The 19,065-nt window shown below is 42.9% G+C and overlaps 1 long non-coding RNA gene across 1 annotated transcript; it reads right to left on the bottom strand.

The window, feature by feature from the left end:
- Positions 1-12,041: 12,041 nt before the first annotated feature.
- LOC119300605 lies at positions 12,042-18,938 on the bottom strand. The gene is made up of 3 exons (XR_005146460.1): positions 18,809-18,938; positions 18,509-18,692; positions 12,042-15,901 (listed from the first exon to the last, which is right to left on the bottom strand). It is a non-coding gene; the product is annotated as an uncharacterized LOC119300605 (long non-coding RNA).
- Positions 18,939-19,065: the final 127 nt, after the last annotated feature.

Genomic DNA, 19,065 nt, shown 5'->3' with positions numbered 1-19,065 from the left:
TTGTTTTCTAGCCGATCTTGGTGTGCGAACGGCTTTGGAGGTAAGCAAACGAATGGTTCAGATTTAGAATCTCCCCATTCGGCTATGCATTGTGTTTTGCACCCTATCTCCGATGTATTTGGATAAGATATTATATTAGCATCGGATTTCTCAAAAGAATTTGATATTGGCTTTAAATTTCTGAAACAAAAATAGTTAGAATACACATGTCTCAGTTGAGACCAAGTGCAAGCCAAGTATGAAACAAGAAAAGCTACCCAATTAGATATGAAATTTTGATAAAGCAATGAGGAAAACTTTGGCTGTAGTAATAGGTCACTATCGGTCTTTATAAATGGCACAATAGATTGACCGATGTGTTCTATAATAGTTTTATTGCTAACAAGTAAATTTCCCTTCTTCATTGGTATTTCAAAATTACTTATGAGAATTTCTCTTATAGAAGCATCAACAATAAAGTTGCGACCAAATCGGAAGATAAGTAAATCACTTGCTAGACATACCTTTTCAAACACGTAGGGAGAGCATGATGGTTGCGTTACTTGAACGATATGTTGTTCATCTTTCGAATAGCTTCCCAACACCTTGTCATCCTGTTTTTCTAGAATAAATTTGGCATACGTAATATTTGATTCGGTATTTTCAATACCCGAATTAACTTTGTTATCCAAATCACCACCTTTTTTGATAATTCTATCCACACCCAATGCTTTCTCTTTTTGACATAATTTAGCTTGAATTGCAGCAGAATTAACAGGCTTTCCCTCTTTTATTAATTCATGTAGAACAACATTGCATTCGTCCCAAAAAGACGTAAGATTCTTCTTAATGACCTAATCTGGATAGAACTGCCCCCCGACACTTTGAGACTCTTTTGGTAATGAGATGTCACCAAAATTCTGCAATTTTGCAGGGAAAACATTGAATGCTACGATAGTAGGTGAAGACACATGTGATCCTATAGAATTTTCACTTATTCGGCTATTAGCGTGAAGGTGCGAAGCCAAATTATGAATACCCATAGTTGCATATGGTGCCAAAAAATTAGTAGCATGAGGTGTAGCATATGATGACTGAGGGTAATTGGCCGGATAATTAGTAGTAGCATGGCCAATTCCCGTATCCACAAGCATGTTTTGATTAACATATTGCAAGCTCATTGCCGATGAATAAAAAGGTGAAACACTTTGTTGCATACTATCAGAAGTTCCTATGTGAAGTGTTTCAACTTGATTAACAAAACTCAGCATGTTGTTCATCGGCATATGGATTTGTGGGGCTGCCGATGCATGGGAGTTCGTATACATATGTTCCATGTTGCTAAAATAATATGAGGTAGAAGCATGGAGATTTTGTTGCATCAGCTCTTGCACATAATTAGATGCATGATTGATAAAGCTAGGGCTAGCCGGTACATTATGCTCATTAAACGATCTAGCAACAACATATGCATCATTTGCATCTACATATGTGAATTGGGTATTCATGTTAACTTTGTAGATTGCAAACCCTAGATGACGATCTCTTCATAGCAAGAACGAGCCGGAGACCGTTCAAAACTTCTTCCCCAGCGGAGTCGTCAAAAAGTGTGTTCGCACACGAACACGTCGCCGTGTACTTCCAACGCCAAGGGTGACGCACCGCAGCTCACGCCGAAGGAGATCTGTCCGGAAGCGCGGTACGCAAGCAATCCGGCGAGCGCTTTTGAGCACCCGAAACTCCACGCGCCCGGGAGGGAACCCGTCTGGACGTACGCCGGCTATGGGCTACCCTAGGTTGGTTCGCCCACCCCTAGAGCCTCGAGGATTGCTGCCCTTCAATATGAAGAACGAACGAAGAAAGAGAGAGAAAGAACAAGGAAGGGATGTAAAACTAGGGTAAAAAGTAGATGGGCTTTGCGATTGTGTGCTGTTGTTCAATCGGCCGTCACCTCTTGTGTATGTAAGAGGTGGATGGATTTCCCGTACAAGAAAAGGACTTTCCTAGCCATCCAAATCATCAAAACCTAACAAAACACGGACTATTCACGACCTCCGGCCCGGATGATCCGGCCTAGCCCAATTTTGTGATAGCACCTCACTGTTTTGGATCTAGAAACCACATACGACCTTGGATTTGCATGATTTTTATATTGAAGTCAACCGTCTTGACGAGACGCACAACTTTCATGTAGAACACTTTTCGATCCGAAGCCATCTTGATGGTGTTTCTGGTCGTTTTATAAAATCTGTAGCAGAAAAAGTTGTCCGGACCTCCGGACTTCTACCCAGATTGTCCGGCCTCCATCCGGATCATCCGGGACTGGACCCAGATCATCCGGCTTCACCACAAAACTTTTGTGGTCTTGGTGCTTCAATTTCCCGGATGATCCGGACCCGACCCGGATGACCCGGCCACACACTGCTGCAGTGCACGATTTTGGCTATAACTTCTGCATACAAACTTGGATTGGAACAATTTTTATATAAAAATCGGCCGTTTCGATGAGACGAAGACAATTCATGTAGAAAGTTTTCTCATGCGTGGCCATCTTGGGGGCGTAATCAGCCAAAAAGTGTTCTGGATAGAAAATCTCAGTACTTCGAAAAGAACTTCGGCCTTAGAGACGAGACCGGATTGCTATGGCCCAAATATCAAAGTTTATCTTTTTGATGATATGGAACTTTCTCATTTTGAGCATTTTTCCATTTAAGACATTCTTAATTATGTTTTCGACCATGCCAAAATCTGGTGTCAACAGTCGGTATGCTTGAGCCTTCTATGCCTGAGATGAGGGGTACTTGACGAGTCCTAACATCGCTCTTCGATGACGGTTAGGGAAAGGTATTTCCCTCCTAGGGAATCATATGTATATAAGGATTATAAATCATCTGTATGTAAGGATTAACAACTGTGATGTCATATTGATAGCAAGGATTGAATGCTTACTTATTAAACACCTCACAAAGGTTTTTTTACCACAAAGGTTATTCTAGAGAATGTCCCACTTTGGTAAGTCACTCTGAAAAGCCTTATCCCAAGTTCTAGGGCTATGTTTTACTAACCACTCATATGCTTCTGCGCTGATTATATTCATTTCTTCCATGTATTCTTCATACTTAGTTAGAGTCGTGCTTCTAGAAATCTTCCACATCCAGTTCGTCAGCACATCACCATTGAAGTTTGCTATAAATTTTGCCACATGTGTGTCACATAAAACCTATGCTATGAATCTAGGAACTGATCATTGACTGCATTTATGAGCCCCTACAAACAAAACAATATTTCTTATCGATTATGTTAAGGAAGAATAAGTGCAAGAAATGTTTGTACCCAAGTTTGGTTTGGTATTTTACTTTTTTCTTGACTGGCATAATTGTACATGGATATGTGTTGTCAATCCCTAGATCATTTTTCAGTGTCTCCAAGAACCAGGCCCAACTAGTGTGTCTTCAACTTCCACAATGGCAATTGCTATAGGATAGGCAATGGAGTCGATTCTGACAGATCTCAGGTAGGGGGTCCCGAGCTAGTATCCTTGACACAATGGTAATAGGGGCATTGGTTTTTACCTAGGTTCGGGCTCTCCTACCTAGACCACGCCATCCTCTACAAGAGATTGACGTTTCTCATCCACGATGCCGGACCGGGAGCCTTGCATCGCGTCCTCTCCCTTCATCTGTGTCGTCTTCCACCTTGTCGGGGCCGCTCCGACGACCTTCTCGTCCACCGCAACGAAACTTAACCCCCGTTGCCTCCGTCTACCACTGCATATCTGCTTCCACGTCGCCGACAGCAATCTCACCACCAATGCCTACACGACGCCGCAAGAGAGGTGGTACTTCTTCATATATTCTCAACTTTTTTTATCTCAACCAGAAAATAGATCATCACTTGGTTACTGTACTTTCTTTTCAGCTCTTAGAATCTTAGTTGTTAGTTCAAAGCAAACATTGGTTGCTAAGTAGCCTTTGTGCGGTTTGCAGCTTCAAATCTGCCATGGCATAGTCATAACAGGGTATAATTGATCATGCTTAGGGTCCCCCCTTTTATGTTCACTATATGATCAGCCTATGTGCTTCATGTCATAATAGCACTGCTCCACCCATCAAGCTAAACAAGCTTAGTGATACGTCCATTTTGCATCATGATTTACTACTATTTTTATAATATTTTTATGCATAATAATGCTTTATGAAGTAATTCTAATGCCTTTTCTCTCATAATATGCAAGGTTTACACAAACAGGGAGAATACCGGCAACTGGAATTCTGGACCTGAAAAATTTACGGCAGAGTTACCTATTCTGCACATCTCCAAATGAGATGAAAATTTACGTTGAATTATTTTGGAATATATAAAAAATACTGGAGCAAATAACTACCGGAGGGGGGCCACCTGGTGAGCACAAGACACCAGGGCGCGCCAGGCCCCCCAGGAGCGCCCTGGTGGGTTGTGCTCAGCCCAGCCCACCTTCGGTGCCCATCTTCTAGTATATAGGCCATTTTGACCTAGAAAAAAATAGGAGGAGGACTTTAGGGACGAAGCGCCGCCGTCAAGAGGCAGAACTTGGACAGGAGCAGCTTTGCCCTCCGGCGGAGCGATTCTGCTGAGGGAACTTCCCTCCTGGAGGGGGAAATCGAAGTCATCGTCATCACCAACAACCCTCTCATCTTTGGGAGGCCAATCTCCATCAATATCTTCAACAACACCATCTCCTCTCAAACCCTAGTTCATCTCTTGTGTTCAATCTTTATACTGGAACCTCAGATTGGTACCTATGGGTGACTATAGTGTTGATTACATCTTGTAGTTGATTACTATATAGTTTATTTGGTGGAAGATTATATGTTCAGATCCATTATGCTACTTAATACCCCTCTGATCTTGAGCATGATTATAATTTGTGAGTAGTTACTTTTGTTCTTGAGGTCACGAGATAAGTCATGTTGCATGTAATCATGTGAACTTGATATGTGTCCGATATTTTGATGATATGTATGTTCTGATAACCTTAGTGGTGTCATGTGAACGTTGACTACATGGCACTTCACCATCTTTGGGCCTAAGGGAATGCATTGTGGAGTAGTTATTAGATGATGGGTTCCTAGAGTGACAGAAGTTTAAACCCTAGTTTATGCGCTACTTCGTAAGGGATCGATTTGGATCCAAATATTTAATGCTATGGTTAGATTTTATCTTAATACTTTTCTCGTAGCTACGGATGCTTGCGAGGGAGTTAATCATAAGTGGGAGGCTTGTTCAAGTAAGAACATGACCCAAGCACTAGTCCACCCACATATCAAATTATCAAAGCGAACACGAATCAAACCAACATGATGAAAGTGACTAGATGAAATTCCCGTGTACCCTCAAGAACACTTTGCTTATTATAAGAGACCGTTTTGGCTTGCCCTTTGCCACAAAAGGATTGGGATACCTTGCTGCACTGTATTTACCGTTACCGTTACTTGTCTGTTACAAATTATCTTGCTATCAAACTACCTGTTACCAACTATTTTAGTGCTTGCAAAAAAGATCTTGCTAAAAAGCACTTGTCATTTCCTTCTGCTCCTTGTTGGGTTCGACACACTTAGTTATCGAAAGGACTACGACTGATCCCCTATACTTGTGGGTCATCACTTAGTTGTTCAAATATGAATCTAATATGATGTTGATATTAGTAAAAACAGATTCATTTAATTGGTCAGCTAAATGTTCTGAATTTAGTTTCCAAATACATGTAGGCCGCTAGGGCGGATCTACAGGGTGGCCAGGGTGGGCCGCGGCGCACCCTGGGATTTTGGGTCGGCCCAGACCCCGATTCCCCTCTGTTCTTCTGCACACTTCCGATCTCTACTCGCCCCAGCCGCCTGCCTCACCGGGGACTTGCCGTCACCGGATGGCATGACTTTAGGAGGAGACGCCGGACTAACGGGAGGTCAGGAGCCGCTCGCCCAACAGCATCACCGCTGCCCGGGCGTGCCAGCATGCCTACCTTCCCAGTCTGTTCAGGGCCCAGGTGTGCAGCACCCACTCGGCCAACCCGATTTATCCTAAGATACATCCTCTACACTCAGCAGCCACTCCCCATCACCCATTTTCTAATTGATTCATTACTCATTAGGCTAGGATTTGTTGTGTACTAAGTGCTACCTACACTTAATGGTTCAGATGTTTCAGTAATCTTTAGTACCTGTAAAGTTGATAGGGTTTCAAAATTCCTAGCCTAGGAACAAACACTAGTCATGTTGGATTGTTGGTCATAGTGACATTGACCCAGATTACTACTGTAGGCCAGGTTTGTTGACAGTTTTACTTGCCTTTCTTACTCATTCGATACGATATCCAATTATTCACTTTGATTAGTTGCAAAAAATGAGTGCTAGCCCAACTTCTTGATTCAGATTTTGGACGCTCTCTTACTACAATTATGATTTTGCATACTTGTCCTAGTACGCTCACAAGTAATGATTGATTCACTAGCTCTATGCTTACCTTGTCATATTTTTTGTCAATATGTTTTAGATGGGCCACCCTATTTCAAAATCCTGGAACCGCAGACATGAGTGAAAAGTATTTCTCTTTGTGATCTCTTCCATCATGTGTGGGCAACGTACACTGCATTGTATAGAAAGAAAAGTGTTATGTCCACCTTTTACATAGACTATGATCTTTTACATGGAATACAATCTACCTACTTGCTTTGTTTCGCACTACCAGCACTCCACCCTTGAAGCTAAACATTATGCCACTCATAATTCTGAAGTTTATTTGTTCAAATACGAATTTGATATGATGCTAATGTTCCTACTTCAGTTTTGAAATGTGTGTCCGCCCCTTATAGAGACATAAAAGGTTTGTATTTCTGTGTGTGGTCTGGTCAGCATGGTTGGGGATGAACTTTGTATACGCAGGGGTTTGTCAGGAGACACTGTTGGAGTAGAATCTGCAATGCATGCCATATATAATCTGACTACTTTTTTATCATGAATCTCAGATACTGAACATCATCATAATGATTATGAGCTTGCACACATGAGAAGAATAAAGCAGAACAATGTCGTGGTTGTCAAACTTAGCATTAAGGGAGTGAGATCTAGTCTGGATGCAACGGAATGAACATGCTCTCCACCTATAGATTCATATTCAGAATATGATCCTAACAATGATTCTGAGCTAGAGGGAGACCTAAGTCAATGTAGCTCCCTAGTGGAGGAGTCAGAGGTAGATGACTTATCTTATTCACCCATCACGGTGCTTGCTCTAACTTTGCAAGGTTATATTGGTCGCACATATCTTAAAAATGATGCTTTGCATTGCTTCTACTTTGTTGCATCACCATTTGCTTAGTTTACACATCGTATATGTGAATATGCCATGCCTATCCATTTTCAGTGCATATTCCATCTGTCAGCATACCATATTTCTCCATTCAAATGTTTTTCTTGTGTATCAAACATTCAAAAGGAAGAGGATGATTGTTGACCGCGAAGGAGCACAAACAAAGTATTTGGAAAAGGTAGTGACACATGAGGTGTAGTGCCAATATCATCAGACCCACAAAACACGTCCCCAACTCTAGCAGACTCTAGCCCTACCCCACTGGCCATCTCGATGCCCCAACTCAGCAGACCCCGACTGCAGCAAATAATATGACGATGCCAGTTGGCATAGCACCAACTCTATGACGCAAAACCCCCATTCCAACAAAGAGTACACCAACTCCAGTTGCCAAATCCCTTTTTGAACGAGAGAGAGTCTCAATTACAGCAAATAGGACCCTTGTTCCACTTCTTCCCAGTTTAGAAGACGAAGCTTTTATTGTTATGAGGAACTTTGTGTGCATATTTCCTTCATGGAAATATTATACCACAGATAAAGAACAATTTCCAATCTTCCTCCGCAACTTACGTGTAAGTAATGTACTAATGTAATTCATGGTAATTGGTGCCTATGTTTTTGCTGATAGAAGACAAAAGATTTCATTCTTTTAAATAGGCGAGGAACAACCTGGATAGTCAAGACAAGCAAAGCTTGGTTGCGCTTTTCAAGCACGCGTTGATGAAGTATCGTTGCTACCTGAGGCAAGCATACTTTGATGGCAACCTCTAAACAAAATTTCTGTAAAGTCTCCGGTGCTACATTTACTAGGTAGTGACTGGAATAATCTTGTTACACATTGGTCTCGTATGCAACGTAAGGTACTGTCTATGATATCACATCATAATCTGAACTACATTTCTGCATGTGCCTTACCATCTCACTTGTATGAAAACTATTAGTAGAAGAATATTTTTTCTCAAGGGACCACAGAATCTCGCAACTATACTGCATAGTGCATTCCTTTTGTGAGTACCTCTTGCCCTTTATCACCATACTTACTTTCATAGCTTGTTGATTGTGTAGCATCACTTCACATGTTAGCCTCCTTATCCTCCATTCGGTAGACATTATAAGATCTGTATTGGCTCCTACATAAATTTAGAATCAACTGATGCTTTTAAAGAGGTTTAGCTCTGCAGTCCTCTTGTAAGGACCGAACGTCCTGTATCACTTTACTTACATTAACAGAGTGTTTTGTACAGAGTGTACAAAACACTCTTATATTATGGGAAGTAGGGAGTGGTTCATTGTGTAGCATTACTCTACATCTTATCTCCCTCGCCCACCATTTACTAAAGAAATATCATATCTATATTTAATCTTACTAAAAAGCTAAATACACATACAATGCCAGTGCAGAAGTGTAGCACATTGCTTTGTCAGTACATTTTGTCTTGTGACGCTTGTACTTACATGGATAGGTAGTTGATTATGTAGCATCAATCTGCATGTTATCTTCATTATCCTCTATTCGTTCCAGTATTATCATATCTATAGTTACCCTCTACAAAATGTAGAGTACAAGCAATGCTTATGAACAAGATTTTGTGCTGAAATTCTTGAGTTATCCTTCCCTTGACATGGAGAAGGTCATTATAGAGCTGGTGTTAACTGTTAATGTAAATCAGTCCTTCTGAAGCGTTTATCCTCAACTGCTGTTTAATTTGCTCATACTCCATATCATCTCAACTGCTATTTAGTTTGTTGTTTCTATCGAAATGCATATTCGCAACAACTGTAGGTTCCAAGTTTTAGTCATAAAACCAAATTCATTATTCATACCATGCACATTATTCAATACAGATCAAATGATTTTCTTTATACCTACATGTATGCTTGGTTTTGTTGATCTATAATTCAGTGTGTGGTGAAGCTGCCCACATTTGCACCTTGTCATTTCCTGCTTTATCTTACTGATGTGGGTAATGATATGAACAACATGCCATGCACATTAACCAAAAAAGATACAATGATTGTATTTTGCCCTGCATCTATGCCTGTTTTGTTGATATGTAATCCAGTAGTGTGGTGAAACTCCCCGTATTATGAACAATGCCAAATTATGCTATTAACATTTTGAATTGTCTCTTTATTTTGTAGTATGAATTTGGATGGAATTGACAGTGCAGTTACCATCGTTGTTTATATACATGCAAAAAAATTGATCTATCTGCTTGTTTCAGGTTGATATATATGCCTGATGGCATGCACAAGCCTGCTGAAGGTTGTAAGATAAACCCAATATATATTGCAGCAAAGAAAGTAAAATATCTTGAAGATAGTGAGACAACCCCAAAGTCATGTCTTGATGCAGTGTTCAAGTTAGTCGAGACTAGCAGTCACACAAGCTCACATAATTCGTTGCCTGAATCAGTTTGAATTCTTCAGTCTCAACTTCAAGCGGAAAGGCATTATGCAACACAATTTCGACTTGAAGTCCAATCTCTAAGGAAGATTGTGGAGAACTCCAATGAGAACTGATGGGGAACGAAGCATGAAAATCAAAAAAATTCCTACGAAACATCCAAGATCCAATCTAGGAGATGTATAGCAATTAGACGGGAGTGTGTCTACATACCCTTGTAGACCGGAAGCGTTAGCATCGTAACGCGGTTGATGTAGTTGTACTCTTCACGATCCAATCACGATCTAATCCGATCTAGTGCCAAATGGACGGCACCCCCGAGTTTAGCACATGTATGGCTAGGCAGAGTCCTCTCCTTCTTGATCCAGAAAGCGAGGGAGAGGCGGTAGATGAGATCTGAACCAACACGATGGTGTGGTGGTGGTGGCAGCGGAATTCCAGCTGGGCTTGCCAAGCGCATACCGATGAAACGTGGGAGGAGTTGGGAGAGGTAACGTTCAAGGGTCGAATGGTGGCTGCCCCCAACGCCCCCTTCACCCCACCTTTATATAGGCATGGAGGGGGCTGGTGGCTTGCCCTTCAAGGCCCTTGGGTCGTTGGTCAAAGGGGAGGAAGGAAATCCCTCCTTTCCTTCCCCATCGATCGCTATCCCCTTTTTTAGGGATCCTGATCTTATCCCTTCAGGATATGATACTATTACTTTATAAGGGAGGATCTTGGTGCACCAAGACTAGGGTTGTGGTGACTTTTTGCACTACCCATGTTCATGTGGGCCCCCATGCAGGTGGGCCCCACTTCCGAACCTTCTAGAACTTTTCTGGTACAATACCGAAAAAACTCGAACTTTTTCTGGAACCCCGAAAACAACTTTTCATATGTAAATATTTACCTCCGGATCATTCCGGAGCTCCTCGTGATGTCCCGTATCCCATCTGAGACTCCAAACAACCTTCATACTTTTCACTATTAATGTCTTAATAGTAACCTAGCGCCACTGAACGTTAAGTGTGCGACCCTACGAGTTCGGAACATGCAGACATGACCGAGACTCCTCTCGGGTCAATAACCAATAGCGGGACCTAGATGCCCATATTGATTCCTACATATTTGAGGAAGATCTTTCTCGGTTGAACCACGATGTCAAGGATTCAGTCAATCCCGTATGCAATTTCCTTTGTCCAGCGATCCGTTACTTGCCCGAGATTCGATCGTCGGTATCTTCATACCTAGTTCAATCTTGTTACAGGCAAGTCTCTTTACTCGTTTCGTAATACAAGATCCCATGACCAAACTCATTAGTCACATGAAGCTTCTTATGATGTTGTATTACCGAATGGGCCCAAAGATATCTCTCCATCACATGGAGCGACAAATCCCAGTATCGATCCATGCAACCTGACAGACACCTTCGGAGATACCTATAGAGCATCTTTATAATCATCCATTTACGAAGTGACGTTTGATAGCACAAAAAGTATTCTTTCGGTATCCATGAGTAGCATGATCTCATGGTCGAAGAAACTTGACATGAAGAAAGCTGTAGCAAATAACTAAACGATCTGGCGCTAAGCTTATGGTTGGGTCTTGTCCATTATATTATCTATTTATCTATAAAAATTACTTGACGGGGTCATTAGAATAAAGATAATTAGCTTAGAAAATTTCACAATAATTAGAAATATCTGACCTTTAATTCGATGTGTCTATTTCTAATCAATCAGATACAACCATTAGATCTTCGTAAACCAGATGGGCTCATGCGGTCACATCTCAACTGGTTGGACCTTTAAATATCACGATCCCAACAGGTTTGAGCTATCAAACCATCCCACAATTAGTCAAAAAAGCAAATAGGAGGGTGTTTGTTTCTAGAGACTTATTGGTCTAGGGACTTAAATAAGTCCCTATAAGTCTCATCTAAACCAAATAGGAGGGATTTATAAGGACTTAAAGTGAGCATTTGGAACATATGAAATAAGACTCAAGGAGGGACTTATAGAGACTTATAGTTGTAATATGGTCTTATAGAGACTTATAAGTCTCAGAAACCAAACAGGTAAGGACTTTTTAGGGACTTAGGACTTATAAGTTGGGATTAAAAAAAGTCCTAGGACTTATGAACCAAACAGGGCCTAGGTTGGGCTATTAGACCATCCCACAACATAAATCTCATGATCTAACTGTTGAATCTAATAAGCCATTATCATTAATTAGATATCAGCCAATGAATTTCATTAATGCACCCCACGCCCAGTCAAGTCCCTACATAGGAAGCTCTTTAAAAAAATGATTCACGCCCGCTCACGTCCCATACACAAGAAGATCTTTAAAAATCCCATAATTATTACATCCCAACTCAAAAAAGGAAGTAGAATCGGATCTCTCAGATCCCATACATAGGAAGATCTTTTAAAAAAGACCGTTCACGTCCCTTACATAGGAAGGTATGAAAAAGAATAAAATTACATCCCGACTCAAAAAAGGAAGTTGTCCTCCGTACCCATATTTTACTGGAAATAAATATCTGCTTGAAGATATCATTGGGGTTTCCTGCTCCACCCATGCACCAAAACTCCCTCGAGAGAAAAAACTTCCTCGAGAGAATCCTAGCATTGTTCTTCTCCACAACTCCATGATGCCCTGGATTTTGAAGTTCCATCCAACATAGCGACAACTTGGACGCAGACGTACACGATGTCTTGGATTTTGAAATTCCATCCACATAGCGACGGCTTGGACTCAGAGGTACACCATGAACTTCACGACCTTCACCAGGGGCTGAACACCGGCCTCTTCCATCACAAGCATGGACGGCTGCTGGACGCAGGTGTCGGACTGGACGAATCAGTATATAGGAACTAGCGTTCCCTAGCATGTCCACCATCTTCATTGGAATTGCGCTCAGCGCCGGTCCTGGAGTTTCGGGGGCCCCGGGGCGAACTCAAATGAATGGGCCCAGTGACAGCATTGGAGGAAAAAATTGATTCCATACATTGATAAAAAATATATTGCAAAGCTATAATAAACAACGGTAATTTTCCTTGGTAAATATCACTCCAAGTCATAAATAACAATTTCATACTTTAGGTGTAAATCAAACATCATAAAAGTCATGGAGCATAACAGAAAAGAAATGACATACTAGCGAACCTCCAAGCCTCCAGTAATCATGAGAAACGGCTCTGTGCATTTTTTGATGCAAAATCATGAAATGAAACTGTCAAGATAAATGTAGTCTATTTCAAACACAAGATTTTGTTCCCTTGTATGCCCTTTTTATAATCAGAATATCTCTTGATTTATTGTCAAGAGTGTCCCAGTTTCTAGGGTCATAGATATCAAAAGGAGAAGATCCTTGTTCATCTACACTTGCAGGATTCTCACAGCCACTCAAATATTTATAGGAGTCTCATATGGGCATTGTTTTCCTCAATTGTGGTCTCATTCTCAGCGGGTTGTTGTTGGCCTTGTGCCCCCTTTTTTTTCTGAGCAACTGCCCTTGTGCCCGTGTGCGTGCCTGCCTGCCTTCACAGTTGGGCTTCTGCTGGAGATAGGCCTCCCTGCCTACAGAATCTTTCTTTTTTATTTAGCATTTCATCAAGGCCCATATCTATATATAGCAGCACTAGGTCGGGGCCCCTAATATGACTGGGCCCCGGGCCGTCACCCCTGCTGCCCTGGCCCGGGGCCGGCCCTGATTGCGCTGCGCTAGCCCCTCTCAGGTGACTGGTGACTGTCACATCAACCTCCTCTTTTTTCTAGGATTTGTTCTGTTCTTTAATTAATAATACTTTGTAGCACACCTAGAAGTTCATATGCATTACGAAGATATAGCACCCATCATTTGCATATACCCCCTTTCATTGTTTTCTTTTTTTTCGCGAATACGCAAAGCTTGCGTATCTTTCCATTGATAGAAGAAGTAGAATGAGTACAAAGGGGGTACAACACATGACACGGACGCGGGCAGGCGTGAACATGGTGCCCGGAGCAGAGAGAAGGGGATGCTCGGCCCGAACGGAGGATACATCACAACTAGACCTACCAAACCCGAACCAAGCGGCAACGCCGAACCAACACAAGAATTCCAACATCTACCAAGCCAGAATCGGGGACACCGCGAGCTCGCAAGATAACGCCTTCAAGAAGGAAGACGACGCCGGGACGCCATCGATATCCGGTCCGAGGGAGTCGGACCTAGGGTTTCCCCTGAGCTCGAAGAGGGGCGCAGCTGAAGACCTTGACAACGCCTCCAAGAAGGAAGCGACACCCGCGGGCGCCGCCGCTGCCAGCACCGCAAGACGAGCAGGGATCTCTCCCTGGCCTGAAGCTGAGCAATCCCATAGCCGCCTAGTCCGGAATTGAAGTTGTGGAAGCCAAAGTTGGTCGGAACTACCATGTCTGGAGGGGGTTGGCAGGGCTGCACTTGCCGTCGGTGGGTGGCATCGCCCACGAACCCACGAGCACTGGATCTGGCAAAAGGTGGAGCCTTGAGGCATACAGGGTAGGGCTGGAGACGAAGCAAAACCTCGCGAGCAGATCTGGGGCGGCGGCGTCCAGCAGCGCCGGCAAGCTAGGACTGGAGGGACGTAGATCTGAGCTGCCGTGGCCTTAGCCGCCGTGACGTCGGCAAGCCGAGTGAGCTGGAGGGGACGCAGCCACATGGTCGCCGAGGTCGGAGCTGCCCGGCAGAGGACGCCGGCAGCAGGGGACACCGGAGAGACGCGGGCCCCAGGCAACCGGGACCGGAGCAGCACCAGCAATGATCCGCCGCGAGGAGCCCGTGCCAGCCACACCACAGAAGCACCGATGCCTCCACACGAGAGCTGTCACCGTGACTCGGGGAAAGGGAGGGCCACCGGAGATGAAGGGGGGCGCCTGCACGAAAGGCAGGCCGCGGACGCCTCCACCTCCAGCCGTAGGCCTCACGCCCGGCAACAACACCAGCAGGGCTGGGTCACGCCATCGTGGAGAGGGAGGTTGCAAAGGGGGGCGCCCATGGCAAGGCCAAGAGCGCCGGATCTGCCGCCGGCCGGCAAGTTTGGGCAGCGGTTGGTGGAGGGCACCCGAGAGACGCCAGACGGGATCTCGGGGACGCGGGGCGCGGGCGGAGAGGAGGTGCGCGCGAGGGGGGCGTCCGCAGCGGCCAAGGGCGGGCGGAGGGGGAAGGGCAACGCTGGCCGGAGCGGCGAGGGCCAGGCCGGCGAGGGACCGGAGCTGGCGTCACCGGGCCAGCAGGCAGCCGCCAGGAGGGGGATATGTGGGTGGTGGGTTGCAGGTGGGGGATTGGGGGCGTGAGGATCAGATCCGCCCCGCCGCCACCTTCCTGGGGTCCGGCGCGGCTTCGCCGGCCGGCCCTCCGACAGCGGCGGCGCTAGGTGAGGGCAGGGGAGGGGCCTCGCTCGCTGCGGCTAGGGTTCCCCCGTGCCACCCGAGCTGGGCGACGCGGGGGCGGGGGCCAATCTATGTGTCTTCATTGTTTTCTTCGAACTCCTCTATTCTCTAATTAATAGCACATATATAAGTTGATTTGTGCATTGCCAAAATATGATGTATCGACAATGAAGCACACCATGTTTCTTTTCTATCACAATGGTACATTAAAACAAAATATGCATATGCATCGGAGAAAAAACTATTGATTCACTACTAGATTAGAGTACTGATAGACATCTCAGTCCACATACTTTTCTGCCCCAAAAGTTTAATTTGACAAATGTATGTATTTGTTAGTCAGACTCGCAAATAGTCCATATAGTTTGATGCAAGAAGTTTGATGCTCAAGATAACTCCCAAAGCTAATAATTGTTTTGTCAGCTGCACTACTTTAAAGAAATATATGTCAACTACCTAGCAATGCATAGTTCTTCTTTGTGCAGTTGTGAAGTTCTTTATAGTGAGATGTTATGCCTAATATTTTATCCTGGTGAAGAAGCCATGCCAGAAATGATTACTTGGCTTACAAGTGTTGTGAAAGTCACCAGAGAAGGATTTTCAAGTTAGCAAGAGGTAAGACACTTACCTTTACTTCAGTTATCAATATTGTGCTTCAAGAACATTGTATGTAATATTGAGGATTGTCTGATCAACACTAGCCAGCGACGTCGCAACCTACAGTATTAACTCCGTCCGGCGTCCAAAAACAACAACACCTCTAGCAGGTATCATCTTCTGCACGAAATCAAGTCATTTGCATGATTCATTGTATGCCAAATTGATGAATGTATTAATGGATAAACGACACTTGATCAATAAATAAGTTGCTGATGGAGATACCAGAGAGAGTAGGGTAAATATTGGTAAAACATGTTCAGTTCAACGAGATTTATATATATTGGAGAACAAGTTCAAATGAACTAGATTTATAAATATGTTTATGTGGAGATATCATTGGGTTGCTTACCATGATGAAACCAATAGAGAAACTACAGAAAAAACAGGTGGACAAGGAGAGAGCAAAGTTGAAACATCCGCGAGATTTAAGCCCTTTTGCTAGAGTCAGATATTCAAATTACACATATAAACTTTTAACATTACTTTTACATGGTTAAATTCTTTCGGTGGTGAGAATATATGGATTGCTCTATGGGGAAATATTTTAACAAATATGGTAAATGGAGGTTTTGCAGAAAGAGAAGATCATGATTGTCACTCCAAATTTTATCAAAGAAATTAAAAGTGAGAAATTTAAACTCTTTTCAATACCCCCCAAATCCAATGTTCTTAATCGTTTATCCATAACAGGGTTAGTGTTGCACACAATAAATGCATGTAATTTATTTTGAAAGAGATGTTTATAAAACAATGATGGAAGTTGATGAAAGCACCAAAGGAAAAACTTAACAACAAATGTTTTTTAACAGAAAAACATTGGGGCAATGATAGAATTGCGGTATGATGATGCTAAAAAAGATTTGTCTCTGCTATAATATACCTTTTTCTAATATTGTAGCATTATCTGATCTGACTGTCTGCTATTAAATTAATAATTTGTATGCACAACAAGAGCAAGAATTTATGAGATTATAAATGATAAGGTTGGTGGTACATTGTATGCAAAGTTTGCTTCTGCGACAAGAAAGGAATATGGTAACTATTTGCAATTCATGTAACGAGTGGCTGAAAATGTAGATATACAGTGAGTATACTCTCCATCATATTAGGTACATACGTAAACTCAAGGTAAGCGATGAGATAGCAACACAACGTTTCTCATGTTTAATGAGGTAGCACAAAGACGCTTAGGCAACATATGTGCATCTACCTTGCTAGAACAACATGATGGATTCACAAACACCATCCCAACCGTTATTCAAGACCTTACCTACTGGAGTACATGGAGAATTTTAAAGTGAGCTGCATTTTTTAGACTGTCGGTAAGCTTCAGATGGAATATCTCAACGGAAGAATTGAAGAGGTATGCTCATGTACATTTTATTATTTTGAAATAGTTTATCAAAAGTCGTACTGGGAATCCAAGGAACAAAAGATTCTTTCAATTTCGTTACACGAAAGTCACATATAATTAAGTAAAAAATTGTTACACTTCAAACTATCCTAAAAATAAATACCGACTTAACTATGCTAACATGATATGGTAGGACGAATATAGTCTACTAACATGCCAAAGTATTGCAAACATGCATCAACATTTGGTCCAAATGGTTCATCACTACCAAACATTGACATATATATTATGTGATATTTTATTACACAATCTTATTATTTAGTGCAAACCAATAGTGAGAGCATCAGGAGATTGCTATATTTCATATGTACAATGCGATCATACCTATTTTCATATTTAGTAATTAAACCTTATTTTTCCTTGGGAAATATTAAAACTATGGCTAATCACAAATGTACTAATTATTTCTAAAGTTTGTTGAATATTAATGCCTAACATTGCCAATGCCGGTCCCAAGCCCGGAAAAAAGTGAAGGGGGCATAAACAAATTAACAATACGCCTTAAGTTGTATTTTCTATAACATAAAAAGAATCCTATCATCATTGAGTACCTTCACCATAGGTCAATCGAATGTACTAATTTGCATTGGTGTGTCTGCTCACACATATACTTACATTTTTACAGAACTAACTTATTAGTATCTCGGTCCAAGTCCCCGATCAGGAGCACACGGTCATGGAGTGGTGGCCGAGCGCGAAAGAGCTCGCGCCGCCGGCGCATCGGAAGGCCCTCAAATCCATCGCGCTGCTTGTGCCCTGGATGCTATGGAAGCACAGGAACGCGTGTGTCTTCGACAACGCCACGCCATCCATCGAATCACTAGTGGATAGGATCAAGGACGAGACCCGGTGTTGGGCTAAAGCAGGAGCCCAGGGACTTCGGGTTGTTCTGCCCACAACCTGGGATGTCCACTGATTTTGTGCTTTTCTATGTACTGCTTACCTCCTAGGAGGATTGTTCTACCTTTTCCATGAAATGAAATGCAAAGGTCCTTTGCGTTTTCTCGGAAAAAAAAACTTATTAGTATCTACCTCATTCAACAATTATAGAGCACTTACAAAAAGACTCGCAAGTTTTTCCAAAATTTGAAAGAAAAATGATGAAATATTTACCAATAACAAGCATTTCTTAATTACATTGTATTGGTTGGATCGCACAAACACATCAAAATGTTAAGAAAAAACCACATGGTATGTGTGGTAAGCCACTTACTATTTGGATGAAATTGAGATATGATGCTCTAGGTGATTCGATAATAGATTAAAAATAAAAAAGGGAAATATATGACTAAGAAAATAAGAAGGGGGACCTGCAGGTCGGACTTCGAACTTCGGAGATTGTTGACGCCGTGGAGGATGACGACGATGTTGCCGGCTACCTCGAGCGGGAATACCGACGATGTGCCTAGCCTGCGCACTTGGGGATAACACTCAAGCTGGATCCAAGCAAGCTGCGGGAGACGATATCCACGCCCAAATCAATTGCACGGACACCTACAACAACGGCACCTTGCAGGTCAATCACCACGCCTCCTCCTTGCTGCAGTTGATCCTTGGGGCCTACTATCCCTCCACCGCCTTTCAAAATCCTAGGATACGAGGAACCATACCAACCGCGGTCGATGGCCACACTGGAAGCACCAGCTGCGGACGTGGCTACAGGTGAGCACGAACGACCTCAAGGCAGCAAATCAAGAGAGCAAGCTGATGGGAGCTATCGAGTAGCATCAATTTTGGAGTGAGCAGAGTGAATAAGGAAATGAGAAAGGGGATCGGGCCAGAGTCGTGCATCTAAACTGTGGGGTCCCAGCTTGGCCCACACTCGTTCCATCTAAACTGTGGGGTCCCATCTAAAACACCCCCCCCC

This window comes from Triticum dicoccoides, chromosome 5A (assembly GCF_002162155.2).
Source record: "Triticum dicoccoides isolate Atlit2015 ecotype Zavitan chromosome 5A, WEW_v2.0, whole genome shotgun sequence".
Lineage (NCBI taxonomy): Eukaryota > Viridiplantae > Streptophyta > Magnoliopsida > Poales > Poaceae > Triticum > Triticum dicoccoides.
This window is presented reverse-complemented; position numbering and strand designations above follow the sequence as displayed.